Source organism: Zonotrichia albicollis, chromosome 3 (assembly GCF_047830755.1).
Source record: "Zonotrichia albicollis isolate bZonAlb1 chromosome 3, bZonAlb1.hap1, whole genome shotgun sequence".
In the NCBI taxonomy this organism is placed as follows: Eukaryota; Metazoa; Chordata; class Aves; order Passeriformes; family Passerellidae; genus Zonotrichia; species Zonotrichia albicollis.
Genome location: NC_133821.1, coordinates 66,687,689 through 66,712,573, shown reverse-complemented (window position 1 = coordinate 66,712,573; position 24,885 = coordinate 66,687,689). Strand labels below are relative to the sequence as shown.

The 24,885-nt window shown below is 36.7% G+C and overlaps 1 long non-coding RNA gene across 1 annotated transcript in view; it reads left to right on the top strand.

Moving 5' to 3' along the window:
* Positions 1-17,523, top strand: part of LOC141728556 (uncharacterized) — a 43,230-nt gene extending 25,707 nt beyond the window's left edge. Inside the window, exons 2-6 of the long non-coding RNA XR_012579617.1 lie at positions 3,610-3,724; positions 4,377-4,545; positions 14,612-14,675; positions 16,125-16,275; positions 16,362-17,523. This is a non-coding gene — a long non-coding RNA (uncharacterized LOC141728556). The remainder of the gene's footprint in view (positions 1-3,609; positions 3,725-4,376; positions 4,546-14,611; positions 14,676-16,124; positions 16,276-16,361) is intronic.
* The last annotated feature ends 7,362 nt before the right edge of the window (positions 17,524-24,885 follow it).

The window sequence follows — 24,885 nt, the reverse complement described above, 5'->3', positions numbered from 1 at the left end:
AAAAAGTGAGTAGTAACAGGGGTTGCCTATGATCATGCTGCTGCAAATCACTAACGGGCAACTTTCACAAGGGGCCCATTCTGGTTTCTTTGAAACTTAGTGAAATAAAAATAATTTGTTTACTCTTACAATGGTCTGGATCTAGCCTAGTGTTTAACCAGATATCCATTGATTTGGGATTTTTTATTGAGTCTCTGAATTTTTATCTTTCCGGAACTAGAAAATCTTGCAGCAACATGTCTGTACAAAATAGCCTACCACTTATTTTGTAACTTTTGTCTCTGAGTCAGTTCAGCAAACTGAAAAGGAAACGTTCAAACAAATTTAATTTAAGTAGTACTTGAGGACTACATTAATTAGCTTAAATTATTTGTGTAAAACTATAAGATACAGCATGCTATAAAAAGTTTCTCTTGGGAATTACTGTTCATCCTGAACTGTAACAAAAAACACCCCCAGAGAATTACACCATGAAATTAACAGGTAGCATATTCAAAACCAATAAAAGTGAATACATTCTCAAGATACCAGTAATTGGTCTGCATGACTTATTGCCCAAGGAAGCACTGAAGGAAAAAAAATAATAGTGAGAGGTAAAGAGAAATTGCACATTTACACAGAGAGAAAAAAATTCCAGAATTGAAAATGTTGTTGCTAAAAATATATTCTGGAAGAAATATTAAAACATGCTTTGGGGCTCAAACTAATACCTCACTAATAATAAATAACATGATGAAACTTAACATATGGGGGTTGATTATTCTTCTGAAATATCTAGAATATCCCTCTGTTAAAAAATGTTGATTAAAAGAGCTCTAAGTTTTACTGGCCAGACAGTTGTCAAATAACCAGATGTAGGAACTATTTGGAAAACCAGCTCATGGCTTCATAGTGACAGTTTTCCATAGGTGACATTTTGATACAGATTTCTCCTAGCTGCAAAGAGAGGAAAGATGAGGAGGAAATAACAATGTATGGGAAATAGTCCAAGGTTAATCCAACTCTAGTTTTACTTATCAGTACAACCAGGGGTGTAGGTCTTAGGACTAGCTGGATGCCCTTTAGAAAAACAGAGCTACTCATTCACATTGTTGTTATGAGCCACAAGAACACTGGCAAGGATTACTAATTAGTTAACTATACGATTTTATACAAAAGCAATAAAAACATGATAAAATACATAGACGAAAATAGCATAAGCATGCAAATAGCACTTTAAAGCAAATATATTACCCTATACAATCAAATAGCATAAGCTGATCTTAAAAAATTGGTCTCAGGCTATTAACAGTGAATGTAATCTGCTCATTGAATCCTGATTTGGAACTATTTCAGTTGGCAAGTTTTCGTTCTGGATGTAAGACATCACTTTGTGAAAATGCTTTTTGAATAAAAATGGCTTATTTTGGCTTACTTATTCCAAAGTACCTTTTGTTGTTGTTGTTGTTGTTGTTTGGGGTATTTTTTTTTAATTTAACCTTAAAATGTTATATTTTTTCCTTTTTTTAAAATTAACTCATAGAACTAGATACAGTAGGGTGTGTAGTATAAGTTTTAGTAAGACGTAACACAGTGGATGTATTTAGCTGAAGGTGAATTTAGAAATTCCTTAAAGTACATAGGAATGTTTTTTAAGAAAGAAGTATCTGCAGTACCAGCAAATCATTCCTGCATAATCAGAGAAAGTTGAAATCATACTCAATCCACCTACTCTCAGTCTCTGGGACTGCTAAAACGGCACCAAAATCCCCAGCTCCCTAAGCTTATAATTTACTTTCTTGTAAGTTTTTAGCTCAGTAGTCTTTAAAACTGTGGCTAGAACCTGATATTTAAACAAGGTTTATTATATGAATACAAATATATATTATGGAAAGAAAGCTGGAACAATCTTAGGTTCAGATTTACATTTTACTGACTATTAAAGAGCAAATGACACTAATTTAATCTTATTTCGTGTTAACTCTTTGTCAGCTTCATGGAAGTACTATTAAAATCAGACTTGGATTTTAGTAGTATGCAGACTATCTAAATGATCACCAAAAAGGATCAATATTAATTGTTGAGATAGTGCTTGAAAAGCGATTGGAGATAAGCTTAGAAGAGTGATTGGGACACTTCTGAAGGAAATGAGAAAATAGCTAAGGTAATAAATTTAATCTATTTTTCAATCTAACTATAAAAGAAACAATTGCCAAACAGAATCTCTTAATTAGACTCATATTTTGGCCTCTGGGCCAAAACACTTGAAACCGAAGGTAAGCTGAAAAGACATCTGACTAGACGTGACCTCGGGTCAAAATGTTTGGCTTTAATTCTGCTATTTATTTGAAACAAAAATTAACCTTTACTCACATGAGAAGAAACAGGAAAAAAAAGTAACACAATAAAAATATTTAAAGTGTTTCTTCTTTCAAAATGCAAAGTCCTCTATCATCATCTAGGCAATTAAGTTCTCAAAATTGCTTTCTTCACTCCATTTCTGCAATTTTGAGTCTTTTGATATTCCCTGTGTTTCATATTGCTGCCAGGACATCAAAATATAATTGACAAAAGAGGTCTTTTCTGGTTCAAAACTTCATGTTAGGTCTTTGGGTGACCCCAGTAGATACCCCTTATGGCTGTTCCATGGCTTTAGACTTCATTAGAACGTCACAAAACTGCATGTTATGCACACATCACAAGGATCCACTAGCAGATAGACAAAATCAACCACCTGGAGAAAGGAAGGGATGAGAAGACAAGGGAAAGCAAAGGAAATCGACTGAAACTCTTTCCTTTGACACATAGGCATACATTTTTTTAAATTTTTGTTGCAGAATATGAGTAGTATGTCAACTTGTTTGAACCACTTAATAAGCATACAGTATCATAATGTGGTTATTTGAATTAGAAATGTGCAAACCCAGAACACTGTCATGAGTATGTCACCTGTAGCATGAGTATTTTACAAACATTGTGTTATCACTTGATTTGCAGAAGCTCAGAAAGGTTTCCTGCGTAAAACTGTACTCTGACATTTTCATGTGAGAGCTCATGCAAGTAAAGTGCTCCTTCTTCAGCTTTTTTTTTCCTTGATATTATTTTCAGTTATGAAAAGAGGAAGGAGAAATCATATCATATCTCAAAGGTAATCAACCAGGGAAGAGGAAACTATAAACAAAATAAAAGAAATATTTTTAAAGGTAGCGAACTATGTATGAAAATACAGTCATAACATTGTTTTTCTGCATTTAAGCCAACAAAGAGAAGTCAGTGAATGTCATAGCTGGTTCTTGCAGAGAATTTTCAAGACAATAAACTCAGCAAATTACTGACAATAACTGAAAGCTGATGACCTGAAAAACTTGGAGAAGGCAACCTTGATATTATTTATGCAGCATATTAAGTGTATAATACAAACATTTTCTGTAAGGCAGGTAGCTGGTGTGAAGGAAAAATGCCACTATGTTACAAGAAAAAGAAGTTTACAGTAAAGGTAGTACAAGACAAGATTTTGCTTAGCCAGATTTAGCTCCTAGTGAAAAGATGGTCAGACCAAATAAATAATTAAGCTGTTTTGCAATCTTGTGGCAGTTTCTGTCATAAAGAGTTTGCCCTCTGTACTGACAGGGCTGTGCCAGTGGAGGTGGTGTGGAAAGCTGTTCTCTGTGACTTTATCCAGGCCTCGCCCACTGTGTTCCTGTATACAGATCGGTGAGATATGGACTGAAACACAGACTATGAGGTGGGTGGAAAGTTAGCTGGTCTCCAGGGTGGTGGATCAGCAGCACAAAACCAGCTGACAGCTGGTTACTGAGAGTATCCCTCAGAGAGCAAACACCCACCAATGTTTTTAATTAATGGCCTTGCTGATGAGACATACTCCTCAGCCAATTTCAAGATTTCGGCCCAGCTGAAAGCTGTCAGGTCTTCAACCCTGCCTCTGGCCCTGCCTGCTGGATGAGCCTTTGCCTCACACCCCAGGTGAGCGGGTTCATGGAGGTCCCCCTTGGACAAGTGTGATCTGCCCTTGTCTCCTGCCCTTTCTCTGGCACCATTCCCAGGGCTGGAGACCCTGCCTGGCACAGACTCCATTTCATCTCCTTGCTGGTCCCCTCCTTGGGGCTCTCAAAGGACCACTGTTCTCAGCTTTTCTCCTTGAGTTTGGGGTCTTCAGGCTAGTCCCCATGGTGAGATATCTGCTTGCCCAGCTTCTGGCTCACTTGCCCACAGATAGCAGCTGGGTCTCGGACACTGACATGGACAAAGGGAAGCACAAGAAAGCAAACTCTAGAAAGTAGCAACAGCTTACACAAAGACCCCCCTTCCTTAAGATTGAGCTTAAAGAATAAATTATATGGGGCTTTTAAAATCCCTTTTCTCTTTTTGTTTTCCAGGAATGATGGCTCCTCAATGATGCACTGTCTCTTTGCACAGCCCTGGAGGAGGGGCAGGGTAGATTTTGGATTTCCCTCTCATCTACTTTCTACTGCTGTGTTGTGGTGTGTTGCCAATACTGCTGGATTCTAATCGATTGCTCGCAGTACAGAAAGATTTCTTATACAGGTAACCTGAATAACACTATGGCACAAAACTGCAGCCATTGGTAGCAAGCAGGAAAATGGCAGACAACTTAGAACAACTTGGAAATTAGGCTTGTGAAAAGTGATTGCTTTTTATCTCTCCTTATAAGTCATGAACTCTGCAGCATGTGTGACAATATCCTAAACTGATACATTTATGGTGTTCCACTTAAAAAGAACAAAAGATAGAGTAATATTATATCTCGATTTAATGATATTTGAGAGAGAAAATTAAAATATTCATTTAAAAAAATATGATGATTTTTCTTAATGTAGTCTATCAAAAGATATACCTCTGGAAGAATAAAAAATATTTGAAAATCCTATGTTGAAATTAGGGAAGAGTTTGGATTAAGGAAAAAATATTTTGCATAAATATTGATAGATACAGTAAATAAATCCACTAAATATTAATTTAGTATATTTTCTTTTTAAATATGAACAAGTTTAATAAATTAATTTGGATCAAAAATCTCCAAATTACATGTAGTATTTTGTTTTAAAAAGAATAAAGTCTTTACTGTGTGCTGTTTCGGGAAGGAGTTACTGAAGAAAACCCCAAACAAATGATTATTGTTTCAATTGTAAATCAAAAGCAATATTTCATAACTAGGCAGTTCAGAAGAGACGTTTCAATGACTAAATACAGCCATCTGTAAAGGCTCTTATTTGAGTCTCTGATTAAGTCTCCATAGTCCTCAATCAAGTTTATGACAGTAATGCAAAATTAAGAAAACTCCTCTCTCTCCTAAATAAAACAGCAGAAACTAGAGAAATTAAAAAGAACATAACAAGTAGTAAGAGGAAAAGAATAGCTTGGCATTTTGATTTATTATGTCACTTGTGTTTTCAAATGACCAGAGAATTTTTAAAACTGGTATATTAGAATGATCATTTCTCTGATCAGAACTCAACGAGTGTTTTATTTTTAGTTTGAAAGGTAAATATACCAACAAAACTGAAGGAAAGCAACATGAGGGCAGATCAGTTTAGGAGTGATATGCTCATATAGCTCTAGGAGTTTAATTTGTTATTTTTTTCTGACAGAACACAGAAAAGAATCCAACCTTCACTTTCAGGATGATATAAGAGCAAAATAAAATGCATTTGATTTTTTAGCCTAGGAAACTTTCTGATCTATAAAAAGTGACACAAATTTCCATAGCTGAAGATAAAAATCACTTATACTGAATTTTGCAAAGTACCTTCTTGGAGTTGTTTCAAATCTTTTACACTGCAGTAAAAAAAAGCAGGTATTTATATTTTTTTTGTAAGCTACAGGACCAATAAACAATTAACCTAGGGATGTAGATGCCTCCTCTGGTCCATGTTTTCTTCCTCCAATATACTAATGTGTTGCATGTCTTCCACAGGAGTAAGTGTATTAGCCTTCAGTCTCTACATTGTCCCTGGAATTTCTCTACCTGTTCAAGCACTAGCCTTGTTTTTTTTTCACAAACACATTCAATTTTCTCTGTGTTCTAAAATTTTTCAGCTGCAGTCATCACTGAAACTTTTCCACTTCTAGCCAGGGCTCTCTCAAACCACCCACAGCCTCCTGAATTTTCTGTCCATACATGATCTGCCAGAGGGGCATCAGCAAAATTTGCTGTGGAGGAGACTGACTGGTTGTCTTGTACGAGTTACTGTCTGGCTTTAGGGTCTCTCTTTCTTTGCAGCTAGGAAGTCAGACTGAAGGGATAAAATTTATTTACATGCACCTACTTTCACAAAAGTCAACAGAATTAAATAGATTTGAGTTATCTAGGCATTGTCAAGTACACCTGAAAATGCCCAAAAATATATTTAGAAGTTACTTGGGAAAGAGGAGGGCTGAATGCCAGTGAAACAATGTTTTCACATATATCTGATTTTCTTAAGAAGTCAGGCTAAAATCACTGAGAAAATGAGTATCTGGCCATCTGAAGTAAGTATGTTCTACCACTGACTGATTTCAGGGCTGTGGAAAGAGCGTTGGAGTGTTACTGCTCCCAGAGGTACAGATTTGCTGCATTTAGCAGGGCAATTAGAACAACTACCAGGAAGAATAAAACCTGCATGCTCAGACATGAAACAGAGATTTACTGGAAATTGATTAATGTCATATCCTTGTAGTATTAAAGATAGATGACAAGCTTCTGGCTGCACTGCTTAAAATCTTCCCAAAGAAAATGCTTGCTGTCTACAGAGCCACTGCACTGTGTGCAAATAAAACAAAGGAAAAGCCACTTCACATCTGACCCACAAGCTAATAGGACAGAGGCCTGAAAAATCATTCGATATCATCTGTTTATGGCTATTAGAAAATGCTTGGGGTTTTTTTTCTCTGTCTTGGGGTACAGCAGCGTTGTGATGCAGAGCTTCTTTTGCTCCTGCCAGCTGGAGGCGGGAGCAGCATTCATTCCCTCAGAGACCTCTGCCCAGCATCTCAGCGAGCACCAACCTGCTGCCTGACGTAATCCACAGCGGAAAGACACAAGTGTATGAGGGCTGCTAAGTGAATGAGGTAGGGAAAAAAAAATAGGACAATGACAAGTTGAGAGAAAACTGAGTTTATTATTTCCTGTAACAGCATTTAATCCAATGCAAAGTTTTGATATATCTCAGACCTCTTTGTTTAGTAATCCACTGTGAGCAAAGAAGGCCTGACGGGAAAATGTGGCCATTCAATGTTTTTAAGATGGATTTTTTCAGTGAAATAGCTAGTCCATTATTTCAGTGAAATAGCTAGTGTAAATGACTACATATTTATATTGAAAAATGTGTCCATGTTACAACTGAACTCAGATAGAGACATTTCTTAAAAAGTAGGTCAAGAAGGGAGCAGCTCTGGGATGGAGGGTGGCAGCTCCTCAGTCCCATCCTGCAAATGTGGGCAAGTTTGTCAGTGCATACCAGAATACACAACACACTGCTGTGTAAAATGAATGTGCTGAGAAACCAGAAGTTCAGCACTTAGTATGCTGAACTATCACTGACGACAGCAGCTGATTTTATGTAATATCAGTGTAAATTTATTGCCAGTCAGTTGCCAACAGCCACGAGTCTCAAGGAAGGGGGCCCATTAAAAAAAAAATATAACATGTCTTCTATAAACTAAGGTATGTTATAACATATAAAATATATAATAAAACATTAGTTTTCATTATGTCCCTTACAAAATATGCAAATATATCTTGATATTTCTTTTTTTCCAATGTGAGTGCAATATGTGTTTTCATATTAAGACTGAAAGTATAAAAAAAATCTATCAACCATCATACTGGAAATGTGAACACTGTAAATACAGTATGGTCATGCAGTCTAGCAGTTTTATATATTTAGGTTCATTCTGAAAGCTCTGGTGATAAAAAAATAGGCTATTTCGTCATGTAATAGTTTAACAATTAGATTGACAAAGATAAGAGGTCTATATCTTATCTACAGCTTTGTCATATTTTATGAAGGACTATGTCATGGAAGAATCCTTTCAGGTCTATAAGAAGCAGGGTGGTTTTACTCCATCAATTGAGTACCCTCCATTAAGGCTCCTAACTTTGGAATAAATTTGTTCCTTTGGAACAATTTGTTCCTTTATCAAAGAGCAATATTTTAAGACCCTTGAAAAATCATGTTTTGATATTGAGGATGATTTTCCAAAGTCTGGAATATGTGTTTAAGTGTTGGACACTTAAAATTTTCCGATCTTAATACTTATCCAAATTCCAACAAAAGTGAGATTCCTGTATACCCCAATCAGCATGATATTTGCTCCTGCAGAGAAACGGACATAATTTAACTTAGCCTTTGGTTTGTAAGTTCATATTCTTATTTAAGTAAGGTTCTTTCCACAGAAAACCTTGCTTCATGTATATCCCTTCATGATAGGAAATACACTGTGCATTCAACTAAGAAAATGAAGTATTATGCAAATTAACATCATGAAGTCCTCAAGTGAATTAGAGGGTGGACTGCATAATGAGGATCTGAGATCAAGGGCCTGAGCTGTAATGGTTCTCTTCTGAGGGCATATTTATGCTGCAACTGTGCAAAACACTAGAGAGTGTTATGCTAGAGTAAATGGCTGTGATGCAGGAGAGGATCCTCACTGAGGAATCAGAGTACATTTTACTTATAGTATTGAGACGTAAGGTTGCATGAAATAATTTTCCACAGAGAAATGGAGGTATAAGGCTGGAGATGCATAAGTGCCCTGGTTTAGGGCAAATTTGGGAGAAAACCTCTGAATGGGGTCCCTCTAGAAAGTAAATTCAAGCAGCCCCTCCCTCCACTAGTTTGGGAGACATAAACCTCCTGTGAGACAAGGAGGAGAAAACGGTTTATTTAACAAGCAAAATACTCACAAACATGGAAAAATTAATAATATTAAACAATGGAACCTCTCGATTGGGAATACAAGTATTATAAAATTCACTCTAGGACAATGAGAAAATAAGGGTTGCACACAGAAATTGGGCAGTTAGGCTTCTCAGGATGGATGTCATTACAAAGTAATGACAGTATCAGTCAGATACAAAGGAAGTTTTTAAATATGTTTTTCACTGCAAAGGAAAGCTACGAAAGAACTCTAAAGACTCTGTTTGTCATACACAAATGCAAATATTTCCAAGAGGAAAATACAAAGCAAAGCAGACTATTGCTGATTTTACATCCTTTCAGACTGTCAGGATATAATCTGGGCAGATTAAGAGCTTGCTTATGTCCCATTCTGAGAATCTTCCATAAGCATAAGAATTTCCACAGTCTAGACAGCTTTTTTTAGATAACAATGCAGTAAATTCCCATTTTAAGGCAGTGACAGTGAGGATTTATTCACCTCTATGGGTATTTCTCATGGTCTTTTACAAGTGTTGTGTTTTCTTTAGTTTTTGTGACCTCAAATTTGATCACCAAGTTAGCTGCCCAGGTGTTCATGCCAATCCACTTTTTGGCATTGAACTCCTTACGTAAAATACTTTCCCTTTTTCTTCTGGAAAGCAGTTCTGATTTTTATTTGGGCTTGTGGGCATAAAAAATCAAACTTAGAATAGAACAGCTTGATGCTATCAAAACCAAAAATTTTCTTTGAGTTGAAAAGACATATGTCAAAATGTATTCCACTGGCAGTTTGTATACATATCTTCAAAGAGTTTTTATCATTTAGAAAGATCATTTGCCAAAACTCTCACAGCAATCCTTACTGAGGTCAGCAAAATCCATGCTTCCACCACTTTATCATACTCTAAAGCTTTAACAAACTATTTCCAAGAAACTGAGAAAGAGTGAGAGTTAGCAGGTGAAAATTCACTCTAGGGACGAAAACAAGTCCATCAAGAAAAGTCAGAGCGGAGGGGCATTAGCAGCACTTAGCCATGGGCTGAGGGGGCACAACAGGCATGAGAAGTGCAACTGGAGAGTGCAGAAAAGACATCCAAGGTGACAGGGACCAGGTCCCAGGAGGTGTTAGGACATGAGGAATAGGGAGGACAAAAGGAAGAAACCAGTCTCACAGTGGCAGGCTGAGACAGGGCACAAGGTGCTTGCCTTTCTGCTCATTGCTGGTCACAACACATTTACCCTTTGTCTATGTCTGTCGATTTGTGGACATCCTTGCGCTCTCTTCTTCATAACAAAAGTGTCACAGAACACTTATGAAATAGTGACTCTCATTGTTTACAGACCTTGAGCACAGAGCTCCTTGCATGCGTAAACCTATTTGTTCCTATCCCCTTCCTCAAAAAGAAACAGGCACTGAATCATTCTCATCCAAATGTCACTGAACTTCTCCTGGTTTAGGCTCCTGGCTGTTCAGCTCTCAGAGCCAGTGTCCAGGGACACACAACTCTAATAAATTCGATGGAAATAACACTGTCACTTGATTGACGCAGACAGTGACAGAAGATATCAGACTTGACTTATATGGTCCATATGACTGCTTAGTGCAAGCTCAAATCCTCACAAGCCAAATACTAACAGATTAAAGAAAGAAATCCTGTGAGTTTTGCTGCTTTCACTGTTCATTTTGGTTAAGTCTGCATTTTCTCTTTTAAAACAATTTATTGCTGGGACTAAATAGTATATGCAAACTCCTGGTGATAGATTCTATCTGTCTAACTCCTCTGATATTGTGGAAAGAAACATGGAAGATGTGGGAATTTCAGTTGTAGGGTAACACATTCCCAATTTTATTCTGGATGAAAGAGTGAAGACTGAAACTTTTGTGTGAAACAAACTGTCACTGGGACTTCTGGGTTCTACCCAATATTTTGAGTCCTGGGACTCTATATAAAGATTTCTCTAAGTTGCAAAAAAATTTCCTTTGACATTGTGTTAAACAAACCTGCCTGCTGGGAGCCAGAAGTGGCTGTCACATTCTTCCCACAAAGCTCTTCAGCAGAAAAATAAAAGCATTTTCAGTCAACTGAAATTAGCCTGTTTGCATGTAATGAGTAGCTAGAGACTCTCAGTGCTTTATCAGCAATTCCCAGGTACTCTACTTTTAGGTTTGTCAGTTTACAAATCCATGCTCCATAGGCCAATGTAAGTGACCCCAAAATCCTAACACTAGAGAGGAAGGTCATCCAAATCTTTTAGCAGATTGTTGAACACCTGGTTAGTGTTTGTCAATAACATGGAAAAGTCATTAGCATACAGCTATCACTAGCTCTTGTTCATTATGATAACCCATAAGGTCTTGGTGGAAGGTAATTGAAATAATTCTATGGATCAGAACAAGAACTGAACCCATTTTAAATAAAATCTGGGTTGCATCTGTTCGAGCAGCTGGGCTCTTGCTGCTTATTGGCAGTATTTGGATAGGCCTTTCAAGACATTTTGTCAAAGCCAGTAGCCAAGATGGACACTTGCATGACTCAAAGGACCTGAGTGATCACAGTGATTTCTAACAGCCAGCCACAAGATCTAGATGGAGAAGTATGAAGTGCTTTGGTGTATTGGGCCAGACTTCAGAGGAGTGGCACCAACTTTGCATTGTTTGACTTGTTGACTCAATGTTTTGAACATCTGCTCTTCAAATACTTTTTTTTTTCCTGAATAGTGAGATTTTGGTGTGATTGTGGTATGATTTTGGCAGGGAGTAGGTGAAGAGAAGCTGGCTAATGAGTTGTAGGAACCAGTGGTGCTCCCTCATTATGTCTGGTAAACCTACATATGGATTTCTGTTCTTTAACTCACTTTGAATCCTTTATAATTCCTTCAAATAAAGAGGATTTTTCTCATTTAGTTTAAGAGAAAATTATCTGTCTCTAAAACCTAATATGTTTTTTGTCTTTCAATGGCATGGACATCTATATATCTGATATCTATATATCTATATCTATGTCTGGGCTTCTTTGATAATGCTTGGAGACATAGATACATTTCTAAAAAATCTTAAACAGATTTTTAGAACAAGTAAGGTTCCATGAAAAGGTATTTCTTCACAATGTCTGAAGGGATAATAAAATAAATACATCAGACATGGATGTCTGGAACATTTTGATATCTAATGTAAAGGAAAAAATCAACTCAGTCTGCCTCAGATTCTAATCTGCAAAAATACTGTTTCATGTATCATGACTTATCTTGAAATTTTTGATCATTTAAACTTAGTGTTCTGCATTTCTTGTTACTGAATTGCATCCAATTTATTTAAATGATTTTCCTAATTTTTCAATATCTTTTTAAGTCTGTCCTCATATATGTTTACAGACCCTCACAGCTTGATGTCATTGGAAATTTAATAAGCACATTACACTATTTAATCATTGACTACCTACTCAATGACTCAAGTCACTAATGAGAACATTGATAAGAACCGGGAACAAGACTGATCTCTGCAGAACACTGCTCAATACGTAATGCTAGAAAACAAAGAACCATTAATAACTACTAAACATGGTTTCCTAAACATGTATCTGCCTCATAGCAATTTCATGAAGATCTCCGTTTTGTGAAAATGTCACACAGAACAAAAGATAGTGGTGAGGTCAAGATCTAATATATTCCATTCTGCATATTCAGAAATTCCTATCAACAGAGAAGGAAATTCAGAGATTATGATATGTTCCTGTCAAATTTACATTTGTTGGTACCCATTCTCACTCTATTTTTGGGGTGTTTACAGAAATGTGTCCTTTCATATTGCTATTATTGTATAAACTGAAGTGAAACTTTATATTTGCCTTCTTTCCCTCAGGAACTTGATCTAGATGAAGCAGCACTGTCTGTCTGAGTAGCATTAATATGCCTTTTTTTTGTGGAAAAAGACACTGAGGAGAAAAAAATTAAGGAAACTTTTTGTCTCCAGATCTTGCCCTGATTTATAGGTATACAGCATCCCTAATGATTAGAAGATAATTTTTTTATCTCCAGAAAAATTCAAGAAGTTTCATGAAATTCAATAATTCCAACCCTGTTCTTTCCTTCAGCTTTCCAAGTTCTTGGCCCTTTATGAAGGTCTTGGTTTTTCTTCACAAAAACATATATGGTTATGCAGAGAAAGGTTTTCCACTTTATAATGCCTAATAAGGTCTTGGTCGTTGATAATTTTGCAGAGATATGTTTATGTATGCAATGGAAATTATTTTAATCAATCCTGGGAAGGCAGCATAAGCGCATTGAAGATTCTTATACTAAGATATATAAGGTTCATGATGACTCTCAATTAAAATATGTTTAGCTCAGTCTATTCTTTTCAAAAACAAATTTTGTCATTAGGGATTTTTATAACACAGTTATCTCTTTACTATTCATGGAATGGTGATATCCTAAGAATTGCAATGAAGAAGATTTCTACTCTGATCTCTGAAAAATCCTCTATAGCACCAGAAGTTGTTCACAATTATTCTGTGTTCAAAAAATGCTTCTCAAGTAATCTGAAATATCTGTTAATAGAATATCTTCAAAATGTTTTGAAGAGGCTTTCGACACCATGAGGCTTTGGGCATGATCAAGCCCTGAAACAGGTTGCCCAGTGAAGCTGTGGATTCTTTGTCCTTGGATAAGCTCAGAATTGGCTTGAAGATATTCAGACCAGACTCAGCTGAATGGAGCTCTGAGCAACTTGCTTTCACTGAACCTGTTCTGAGATTATCAAAATCAAAGCAGAAATAAAGAAGATATTTTAAACAGTGAGATTTACTAGCCAAAATTACTTTTTTTCATCTTTCAATATCTAAATATATTTCAAAGGTATGATTTTGTAAACAAATGACTGAGCTCAACAAAAAAATGGAAAAATATTAACAGACTGTGTTGTTCTTAACATCAATATGAGCTCTTGGTTTCTTTCACAGAAAATTATTTTGCTTTATGATCAATGTTCTGTTGAAGCAATCACAGCACAGTATTTGGAAGCACTTTTGATTTCACATTTTGTCTAATCAGCTGGAAGTATTTTCCATTTACATTTGTGTTTACTTTTCCAAGTGATATGCTGTCTACAAGGATTAATATCAAACACTATAATTTCTAGAAGTATACTTGCTTCCATTTACAAGAAACATTGCAGAAATGTTGAATCATATTTCCTGAACATAATGAAAAAACAAGCTATCATTTAACTAATATTACATTTGAAGGAGAGAGGAAATAATACATGAATAACAGGAAATTCTGTACTGCTGTTTAAAACCACCAAATAATTTCCCGCACCACTTGGAATCTACCTTTTAATAAATGAAGTCACTTGTTATTGTTAATCACTAAAAATTCTGGAGGGCTATGTCTTTTGATGTTTGGGGTTTTTTTCTTTTCCTTTAGTATCGCTGTTTATACTCCTGGGAAAAATATTTTGACTTTTTTTTCAAAAGCTGAATACGAAACAATTTGACAGATTTCTTTAGGAAGATCAAAGAACATTCACTACATGAAGAAAACAGAGAAAAGACAAAAAGTGGAATTACTGAGTGAAGGGAAAGAAAATACAGGTCCTAATTACTCTGCAATTTCTTATACTATGTGTCATTTTGTTACTGAAAAGTGAAGCTATGTATTGATCTATGTAATTTATTAAGTCAAGTGTTTTTTGAGGTCTGATTACTCTAATGAATGCATAATTTCAATCACAGCTCCATTTACCTAATAAAGGGCAAGAGGACTATTAATTATCTCCTGTGTAGAGGAGGAATCATGGTAAGTAACAAAATTTCAGTGATTTCTTCTTTCATGTAGGAGACACATGTGAAGGTCGATTTGCCTGTTCAGGTCAGTTCATAAGATTCTCATTAGTTAATTGCTGTTTCAATCTTGTTGGCTGAATAATTTCCACCTTTTTTATGAGCCTGTATGCATTAAATTTTGAAAGCAGCTATTGCCTTATCTTGTACAAGCAGTATCTTGATCACACAATATCGTTTCAAAAATTTGGGGAAATCACTTATCTCTAGTTAATCACAAAGCTGTATAGGAAGCTGTATCGGGTTCTTGTTGTAAATTTATTTACATTGTGGAGTTTATAATAGTTTATGACATCCCATTCAGCCTAGGGGACACAGTGAAGATACCTGCCTTAAAGCAGAATATCTGGAAACTGTGAAAAATAAGTGGCGCAATAGGTGCTGTAAACACTCAGTAGCTGGAAAACCTGGCTGAAATGAACTGTTCAAAAAGGTCATTTTTGTTCCTGGTTTTGAGAGGCAGGCAGATCCCATACAGGACAGTTTCCAAGAGAACAGCCTAGAGGTACATGCATAGCAGATGTGACTCAACGTGTCTGTTGCCAAGGAGGTGCCATTTAGCTCTAATTATGAAATCAATTCCTTCTGTCAGCAGCCTTACCAGAGAGCTGGCTGCCCTCTCTTGCAGATAAATGCTCTCATCAGCTCCAGCGGTCCCTTGTAAGCAGCATGAGCAGACCGTGTACACGGGGTTTCAGAGAAAACATGAGCAACATTTTACTGTCCAGTTTTGGTGTGAGCAGTGCCAAGTAAAAACATGAAAGGAGACAGCCAGATGTAGAGTACCTGCTTGTCTTGACAGAGATGGCTCCCAAAGGCAAGAAAATATTTATGTAACTTTTACCAGCTTTGTACAAAGCACTTCTAACCAAGATGGATCTCAGTAATAGGAAAAATACAGCTTTTCACTTTCTCCTCTTTCTCCCTCTCAAAGTTTTTATAACTTTTTTAGCTTAGTGAAAGTTAGAAAGGAAGAAGGACCATTATCATCATTCCTAATTTTCATGAAATTTCACCCTAAAGACTCTCTGTATGTTTATGAAAGAAATTAATCAAAATACAGGAGAAAAAGAAAAGAAAAGAAAAGAAAAAAAAGAAAAGAAAAGAAAAGAAAAGAAAAGAAAAGAAAAGAAAAGAAAAGAAAAGAAAAGAAAAGAAAAGAAAAGAAAAGAGAAAAGAGGAAAGAAGAAAAAAGAAATAAACACAGGGAAAAAATACGTAAGGTGGATGACAACTACATATAGTTAAGAGTAGAAACACGTAACTAAAATAGCCCAGTGTTATTCATCACAGCATAATAAAATCAGTCAATCTAAAATGAAGCATTACTCATATGATACAGTGTATGATAGATTTTAATATACACAATTCCTTTACCTCATTTTAACTAAATGTTCACTTTCAGCAACTGAAGATATCACCAGATAACTTACTTTTTAACTCTAAATGTGAGCAAAACGTACTATCTAGAAGAGTTTATTTGAAACAGAAGACCAGGTTATGCTACTGAACATTTTCTGGAGAAACATTTTAGAGCTTCCAATTTCAGAAATCAGGTAAACTTAGATTTTGAGATCTATTATTTGAGGTATTATTGGATTTCTTTATGGCTAATACTAAAACCCACAGTCTTGTCTTTCAGCTGCATGAAAAATAACAGAGAGATTAAGAAGATGGAGCCCTACAAAGCAGGGAAGAGGAAAAGTCCCCCAGAAATGAGAGAGGGGGGAAGAATTTAAATTGTAAAATAGTCAGGGATATAATTCAAAATCCCAGATGATAGACAGACTCTTAGAGTGGTTTTTTTTTTCTTATTTTAGCCACATAAAATTTAAATGCTAAGGTAAGCCAATTGACAATAAATTCTATTGTCAATGAAGAGACACATGCATATTGAAAAAAAAGATGTACCCTACTTGACTCTGATTCCATTAATATATGAATTTGGTCCTCAAGCAATCTAAACTTCTTTTTTGTTAAAGAAGGTTGGCTAGATGTATAACTTAAGCTTTAACTAAATGAACAGTTCAAATTAGCTCTCTAACTTTTAAATAAAGTCAATTGAAAGATGCTCTACTTACAGGTGAAACAACAGAAGAAGATAATTGAGATGGTTTTCTTAAACCATTTGTTGTAGTAAACCCCTCAGGTTTAGCCAGGGCCCCTTGGAGAATAGAATGCTGACACAGCGGCAAAGAAGTTTCCTGTCTCCAGGGACATCCGCCTTGTACCTTATCCCTATAGCCATGTAAGGCAATATTGTGTTAAACCCTACTATTGGTCACTTATGGTCACTCTAACACCTTTGCCATTGGTCAGGATTGGATCCAGGCCAAGGGTATAAAAGTAGCATACTGTACCCCTACTAACTCGGAAGAAGAAGAGCTGAGACCCTTCACGGACCCTACAATAAAGCCATACTCGTGGAACAGCCAGCGTCTTCTGCTTCTCCTCTCTCTACCGTCTGCTGGAGCCTTAGGCCAAGGGAAAAGCTACCTAGCAAGCAAAGCTGAAATCACAAGAGCTGGCTAATCACTAAGAGCTGAATATCTCCCTGCTTGCTAGGGGCTAACCCGTGGCCTTGGTCTGAGAGCGAGCTGGCTTCTGGCACCCAGTCCCCTTGGGGACTGAGCTCTGGAGCAGTAACAGCTTGCATAGGATAAGACCAAGCAGGCTCATTTAAGTGGCGATTTGTAATAGAAAAATCAAAATAAGCAAATGATCAAAAAACCACTGTGTTGTTACCATCACTTTGTCCTGATCATTAATGTCTGTGTTATGAGCAAATATTCCCTTTAAAGTATAAAAATAAAAAATGGAATGTTAATATCTTTGTCTGTTCTTTGTAAATTTAATACTGTATTTCAAAATTGGTCGTTAACAGAAGCATTAACTGAATAATCAAGCTTACTAACATGTTTAGGTTTCTTTTTCATATGCCTCCCTTTGTAGTAAAAAGATTAAAAATATAATGAAATTAATACAACTAAATTAAATTTGCCCATTTTTCTCAAAGAATGAATGCTGCAAAGATAGAACAGACATTTAGTACATAGTATAAGTACTAAATGGTCAGAGAGACCATGTTTATATACAGAGAAAGTATTTCTATCATACTACAGTGGATTTCACTGTCTGCTGAATATTCAGTCTCCATTGAAGATTGACCCAGAGCAGACATTTGATGCAGCTGGCTGATTTCTGCAGTCAAATTAAGTGTTCCAGATTCATGACAGGGCCACTTGGGATCTGTGCATGGAAATAAAAATCAATTCAACAAATCTGCACAAACATGCAACTCTGCTTTATTTCCTTTTGCAGTAGAAACCATTGTAGAGTCCTGTGTTGTTGAGCAATGGATATTTTATATAGATTTGTAGTCTGGACTTGGACTCATATAGTCATAGCATATGCTGAGCTGGAAGGGACTCATCAGGGTCATCATCTCCTGGATCAGCACAGGATACCACATGAATCACACCAAACTTCTTGGGCTCTGTCAGGCTTGGTGCTGGGACCACCTTCCTGGGGAGGTTTTTCAAGATTATTGACAACACTAGCAGATTATTCACTATGGAAAACAGAGCAGAAATGACTGTTGAGAAGTTTCCTCCTTTATTCCCTGTTTCCTCAATTTCAGAGACTAGTGCTGAACACGAATCTTACCTTCTCTCATTTTTTGTGTCTGTTTTCATATTTGTTTTCTTTAACACTGAGAAGCCTGAAAGACTTTTCAAAAATTACACAGACAATGTTAAAACATAAGCCAGAAGTAGATCATGGTAACTGGGCACCACAACTAACCTTAACCAGAGAGAATTAAAGTGAACATGCAGGACATACCTGTTCTAAACACAACTTCATGACAATCTCTAGGATTTGAATCTCTCTCAATGTCAATATTGAATCTGTAAAAAGAGGGAAGGTAAAAGCATCAAATCTAGTCAATTAACTTTAAAAAGCTCCAACAAGCTATAACAAGGCATAAGGAAATATTTCTGAGAAACACCTAGCTGAAGAAATAAAAAAATTAAGATTTAGATTTGCTCAGGAGCATGAGAAGCAGTGTGCTCATCAGTCAGCAATCAATACACAACGGAAGAACTCAAGAGGGAGAACAGCAGGAAAGCTACACAGGTCTACAAAGGTGTTCCTAATAGCAAGAAGAAATGATTTCTACATCATAGGTGTTCCATGCAGAATCATCCTTATTTTTGTGTGAATACAACAGCTTTCAAAACAAAGTAATTTAAAAAATGTTTATATAAAATGGAAAAACTTGTTTTTTCAGAGTTCGGTCATAGCTCATTTATTATAACCATTGCCCTTATAGGAGGAAGTGTAATTGTTTTAATGGTTAATGGAACAAATATTCACTTGATGGAAAAATTAGAATATAGATAAGTGACTCAAAGTCTTATAAAAATTAGAAAACAAGTAATCTTAGAGCCCATCTAATCTCCTAGTCTAATTCCCAGTCACTCTTCCATTGAGAGTCACCGTTCTCATTTCAGAGAGATTTAGTTAAGTGTCTCTCTGTCCCAGAAATGGAAGAAAAAAAAGTATGATTTTCAAAAATCTCATAAACACAATGGAAGTAAATTTGGAGAGGAAAAAGAAGATGGTACAATTCTAGGGTTAAGTCAAGAACCAAAACCTAACCAAACTCAAACCAAAAAAAAACATTAATGGTCTACTCAGAGTAATGTCTGCTGTCCTTGAAAACATCATGCAGAGAACTTAGAGGGAATTCAGAGGAAATGATTTATTGGCCATGTGTACACACTGAGTGAACCCAAGTGTTATCCTTTCACACGTAAGCCATAACCACTGTCTACTGCAGTTCCTTTTTCCTCAGGTTTTACTATTGGCTTATACAAAAATTTACCATACCTATGGCTATGGAAAACATTCTCATCATGTTTAGTTTCTAAACAACAGTTTTGTTACTCCAAACCACCCTTAACCCTGAAGAATGTGTTCTCTGTTGCTCCAATGGACTACTTGTGAACTGAAGCTTTCCTAGTCTCCATGATTGCTTTGTTACCTGCTACTCTAGCAAATTCCTTGCAAGCAATCTGCAAAGCCCAGACTACAACTGGGTTTTTAACTTCCTGGCAGATGTGATCACAGAATTATCTTCTTATTATTTAGGACATCATGGTACTTTGAATATGTCTACTGGGAAAAGAGTACATGAAAATACACATGTGTATCAATTGCATAATTATTCAGAAGTAGACAAAATTCAGTCTCTGATTTAATCTACTATTAAATATAGTAATTACTTTTTTTTAGTCAGTAATTAATTTAAGCTTCCCAAAAGCCTGAAAAAATGGTACTATGGCAAGAACAAAAGAAATCAGAACATTTGTAACTTTTGATTCTTTTTTCATTAGAGAACTTGCCTTTAATCTGTTTACATTGTATTTCGTCACCATTTGACCAGCTACAATAGTTGAAAAAATTTTAGTTTTTCAAGTAAATGGAAATCAAGAATATTTTTTGTCTAACTGATAGATTACAGGCACATTGCCTTATTTGTTTCAACTTTTCCAGGACATCCTGTCCTTGTGCCTTTCTCAATCTTTGTCCATGAAGTTACTAGGAGAACCTTTTAAATATTTTTGAACAAGGATTTAGCAGAGGCTGCTGTTGGGGTTTTCCACTTCTCTTTACAAATCTCTGCTTTTCAAAGACATTGCTAGACAGCTGGTGTCCCAGGACCTTTCATCCCATGCAAGGGAAGTAAACAGGGGGATGCTCTGAATACAGTCCTGCTCCTCCCTGCTGAGCCACATCCCAGTACAATGACTATTTTACTAGAATTCCCCTAATTCACACACTCCAGTCTGCTCCAGGACTTCCCAAAGCAGAAGGGATAAGCCACACTTTTAAGGGTAGAAGCAAAATGAGACTACTTCCACCCTTCCATGCGATGTCCAGGGAGGTTGTGGAGACTATCATTTGATAAGCATAGCCCATTGGCCAGAAAATTATTATGGAGGAGTTCCATTCAACTCCCATTGCCTTTCCAGCAGCTACACTGGCATCTGGCCCACACCCAGGGCATGAGGCTTAAAAGCCACAAGAAGCCTGGGTTTGATGTGTTCTGGTACCATAAAGAAAAAAAAAATGCAGAAGATGGTAAATGGGCAAAGCTGTAAAAGGAATATGCAGTGCAGTGTGGTGTCAAGTATGGTTTGTATAGATGATTGCAACTTCTCAGCTTTTTGGAGCTGGAACCCTAGAGCCAAGAGGAACCAGACAGAATTGGACAAATACTAAGTGTGTTTGAATTGCTTTAAAATATATGGGAGATTAAAAGAAAAGAAATTAAAAAAAAAAAAAAAGAGAAAACCCCCCTTATTTTAATGTAACTAATTCTTTCTATGAAACAGCAGATAAAATATCATGTATTCATAGAGAGGCATTTCCATTATCTTATAGTTTAAAAATACTAATGAATATTACTTTTACACATTTCAAATGTTTATTTAATGAAAATGAAGCATGTGATACATTAAGGGATGATTATTTAAAAATAGCAGCACGTTATGATGCAGTAAAAAGGCGGAATCTTAATAGCAGATTTCATTTATATTTTATGTACAAAAACCCAGCAGAAAAACACTATAAGAAACTGACTGTAACTAAATCAAAGTTATTCAAAGTAATGATGCTTTCTCATCTTTTAAAAATTTACTCCCTGATGCTAAGGAAATAATATCAGCAGGTGAGTTATCAGACTGCAAATTTAAACATGGCTGCTTTGTTGCTTTATTGCAGATTCAGTCTTTGGCAAAGGGAGAGATTTTATGGCAACTTCACCTCAGCTTCTGTTCACTACTAACAGAACTCTGTGAACTGAAGTCCTATGAAAAAAAAAAAACTCCTAACCTGGTATTTTGTGTGAATGCAGAGCTTCTGCTCCCACCATGACTCACAGATGGACACAGTCCCAAGATTTACAGTCCAGTCTTTCACAGGGAGCTATGCAGAGAAGCCAGATCAGCCAAAGCATGGCCATGCTTGTGCCTTGCCTTAGCAGGGGACTTAAAAACATGAAAGAGGTTAGGCTGTAAACTACCAGGTCTGGCAGCATTACTGAAACTCTCTCCACTCAGTGCTCTCTGTCAGAGAAGACTGCTCAGCTCTATGAAAAAGTTCCCATTCTGACCTCAAATTAAATCGGAATTATAACAGAAAGTCAGTAAATGAGCGCTCTTCCCTGGTTTTGCCCATCTATAATGTCATTAATTCTTCTATTTATTTTTTTAATATAATACATATGTTGGTAATTAGGTGTATATACAAGGAAAGGTCACTATACTGTGCCTGCTCAGTATGCCTGTAGACTGTGATGTCCTGCTGATGCTGAGATTATGGTTTTTGTATGACACTGTAAATTACTGTGGATGCTTGCAGGGTTTAGAACACAATAATAGATTGCATTACTTTCATTATTAGGTGATGACACTTTTCTAAATTAAGTAATACTAACAAAAATATTTTCTCCCTGTTTTGTGTGAAGCACGTTTAAATTAAGAGATGTAGCATGCCATCATGATCAGACACATACCCTGCAAGCAGAAAAGTGACAAGGGTCTCTCTCCCCATACCATGTGTAACACAAGCACAGACACAAGCTTTTCTATTTGTTGGTGCCTACGACAAAGAAGCAGAGCTGAACCTGTCTCCTGTGTGTTCAGCGGGCTACATCATCTATGTATAATTATTTTAACTGTCATAATGGTGTGCATGTCAAATTTACTGACATGCACCCAGGAATGTGGTTTGCAAGAAGCCACCACTTGCTCATAGTTCAAAAATAGCTGGTCTTGGACCTTTGATGGCTAAAAAACCTGATGTCACTGAGTGAAATAGAAACAAGGTAAGGAAGCAGCTACTTTTAGAACTAACATTTATGCTTGACTAAAGGCATTGGGGACATAATCTATCTGGTTAGCTGATGAGAGACCCTACAGGAGTTTTCCACAAAAACAGGAAAACAGCATTGAACTGACATTTACTCAGCAAGCCACCAACCAGAAGTGCTTGGGGGACCCCCTACACTGAAGCTAAATGCCAGAGCTGTATAATGATTCGACTTTGATGGATCCCACTGACGTCCCAAAGGCTGTTCTGTTTCTATTTTTTATTTCTTTCATCTGATCTTCATCCATAATTTGACAAACTATTTTTAAGTGTCTATTTTCTGTGTGATTTATATATTCCAGGCTCACCAAATTAATTCAATACTTCATCCGATCACTAACTACACTTTAGCTTTTAAAGTGATGCTGTATTCCCAAACCCATCACTTTTAGTCATGACGAAATCTGATCACTTTAAAAGCAGTGACAGACATACCCCTGCAGCCAAGATCCCCCCCAGTTTGTCCTATAGTGACATTCTACTACTCTTGTCTTCTACTCTCTATGTTAAGCTTCTGATACTGAAAAAGTAAGAAAGAATGGGGGGAAAATAGTAGCTTTGAAAGGTTTGTGTAGACTTCCTCGAAATGCTTTCCTCATGTTTGTGCATGGAACAGCAGGCAGTTGGCTGGTATGTCCTCCCAGCCAGGGAAGCTCATTCCATTACTGAGTGTCTGACCCAGTCTCTGTCCAGATTCAAGCTTGTCTCTGTTCAAGCTCCCCAGCTGCCATGCATTTCTGTAGGTGGTGCATCGGTAGTTCTTTATTTAATTGGAAAGGTATTTTTATTAAATTCCTAATTTATTTTTTGTCCAACAGAAATATAGGCAAGTTAGTTAACTTTATGTATACTGAAGACAGTAAGGTTAAACCTAGTAAATTGTTGATCACATACTTAGGATTTAGAAGGGTCTTGTGCTTCAGTCTGCTGCTCCCTCACTGTGTTACAAACTGAGAGCACCTTCACAACTAACAGTTTCAAACAAAAAAACCCCTTCTAGTCCTTGTTAAATCCCAGGCAAAACACATACTGCATCATTATTACCTGAGGAAAAAGATGGCCTCTCATACAAGCCTGGCACAACTCACTACAAATTATTGCTGTGAAAAGTTTGAAGGTCTCAGAATTTAATCTCAGTGAATGTTCCTCAAAAACAAAGGCAGAGAAATAGCATGTTCCTCAAGTGTAGATGGTCTCTGGTTCACTGCTCACCATCACCATCATAAAGGTCATTTTTTAGTGGGATAGGGTATCAGGGAAGAAAAAGCTTTTGTGCAGTATATGGTTTGCTTCATTGAAGGACGTGACCAGATGAAGAAAAAAAAGATCTGGAAGATGCCATTTAGTAAGAAACATTTTCAAACATCTAGACTATTGTTTCAAAGAAAAAAAAAAAAGTTCTGTTTTTTTCTGAATTTGCGCTGAATAATATAATAACAAGTAATGTTTAAAATTGTGGCAGGAGAAATTTAGCTTTTTAATAGAATAGATATCCTATGGAATTTCTGCCATTTGAAGTTTTAGAACAAATGTCCATCAGGAGGAATTTAGGTGCAGGTGTGTCTGCTTAGGGGACATGGAAATAAACCAGCTGAATATCTGTTGCTGTTAATTTTTAATTCCATGCTGCGTAAAGCCATTGTCAAAAATCCTCTGGATTCTCAGAAACAGAATTAGTTAGTGGCAATTCTAAGTTAAGGCAGAGGTATAATCAATGTGAATAGGCATTTTTTCCTCCATTAAAGAACAGTCTGAGTTAATGAGTAGGTTTTATTTGTCTGCACGTGCCATGAGGCAGGATCCAGCTGTTCAGACTTGGTAATTTAGTGTCTTTTCAGCTACTCAGCAATACTTCACTTGCTGCCTGACTGCTGCTACAGAATGATATGTATTTCCCATGGATCTGTCAGCTCCAAGCACACCTGGCATATCGATGATGTCTTAGAGAGAACAGCCTGCAGGGAATAGGCTGAGAGCCAGCACAGCACATGCAGTGATCCCAGAGAGGCAGGTGGTACCACTGGACATGGCCTTGTACATCCTCACATCCCTCCAGCTGCTGCAAGAGAAGCACTTGGGTCTCCTCAAGGCCCTGGATGAGATATCCTAGAATCTCATGAGGAGAACTAACACTCGGGTCCACGCAAATGAATTGAGCTCCTAGTGTTTATTGTAAGCATGGAGCTATAAAATGCTGCCTGATTCCTCTTGCCATATGTATAACATAT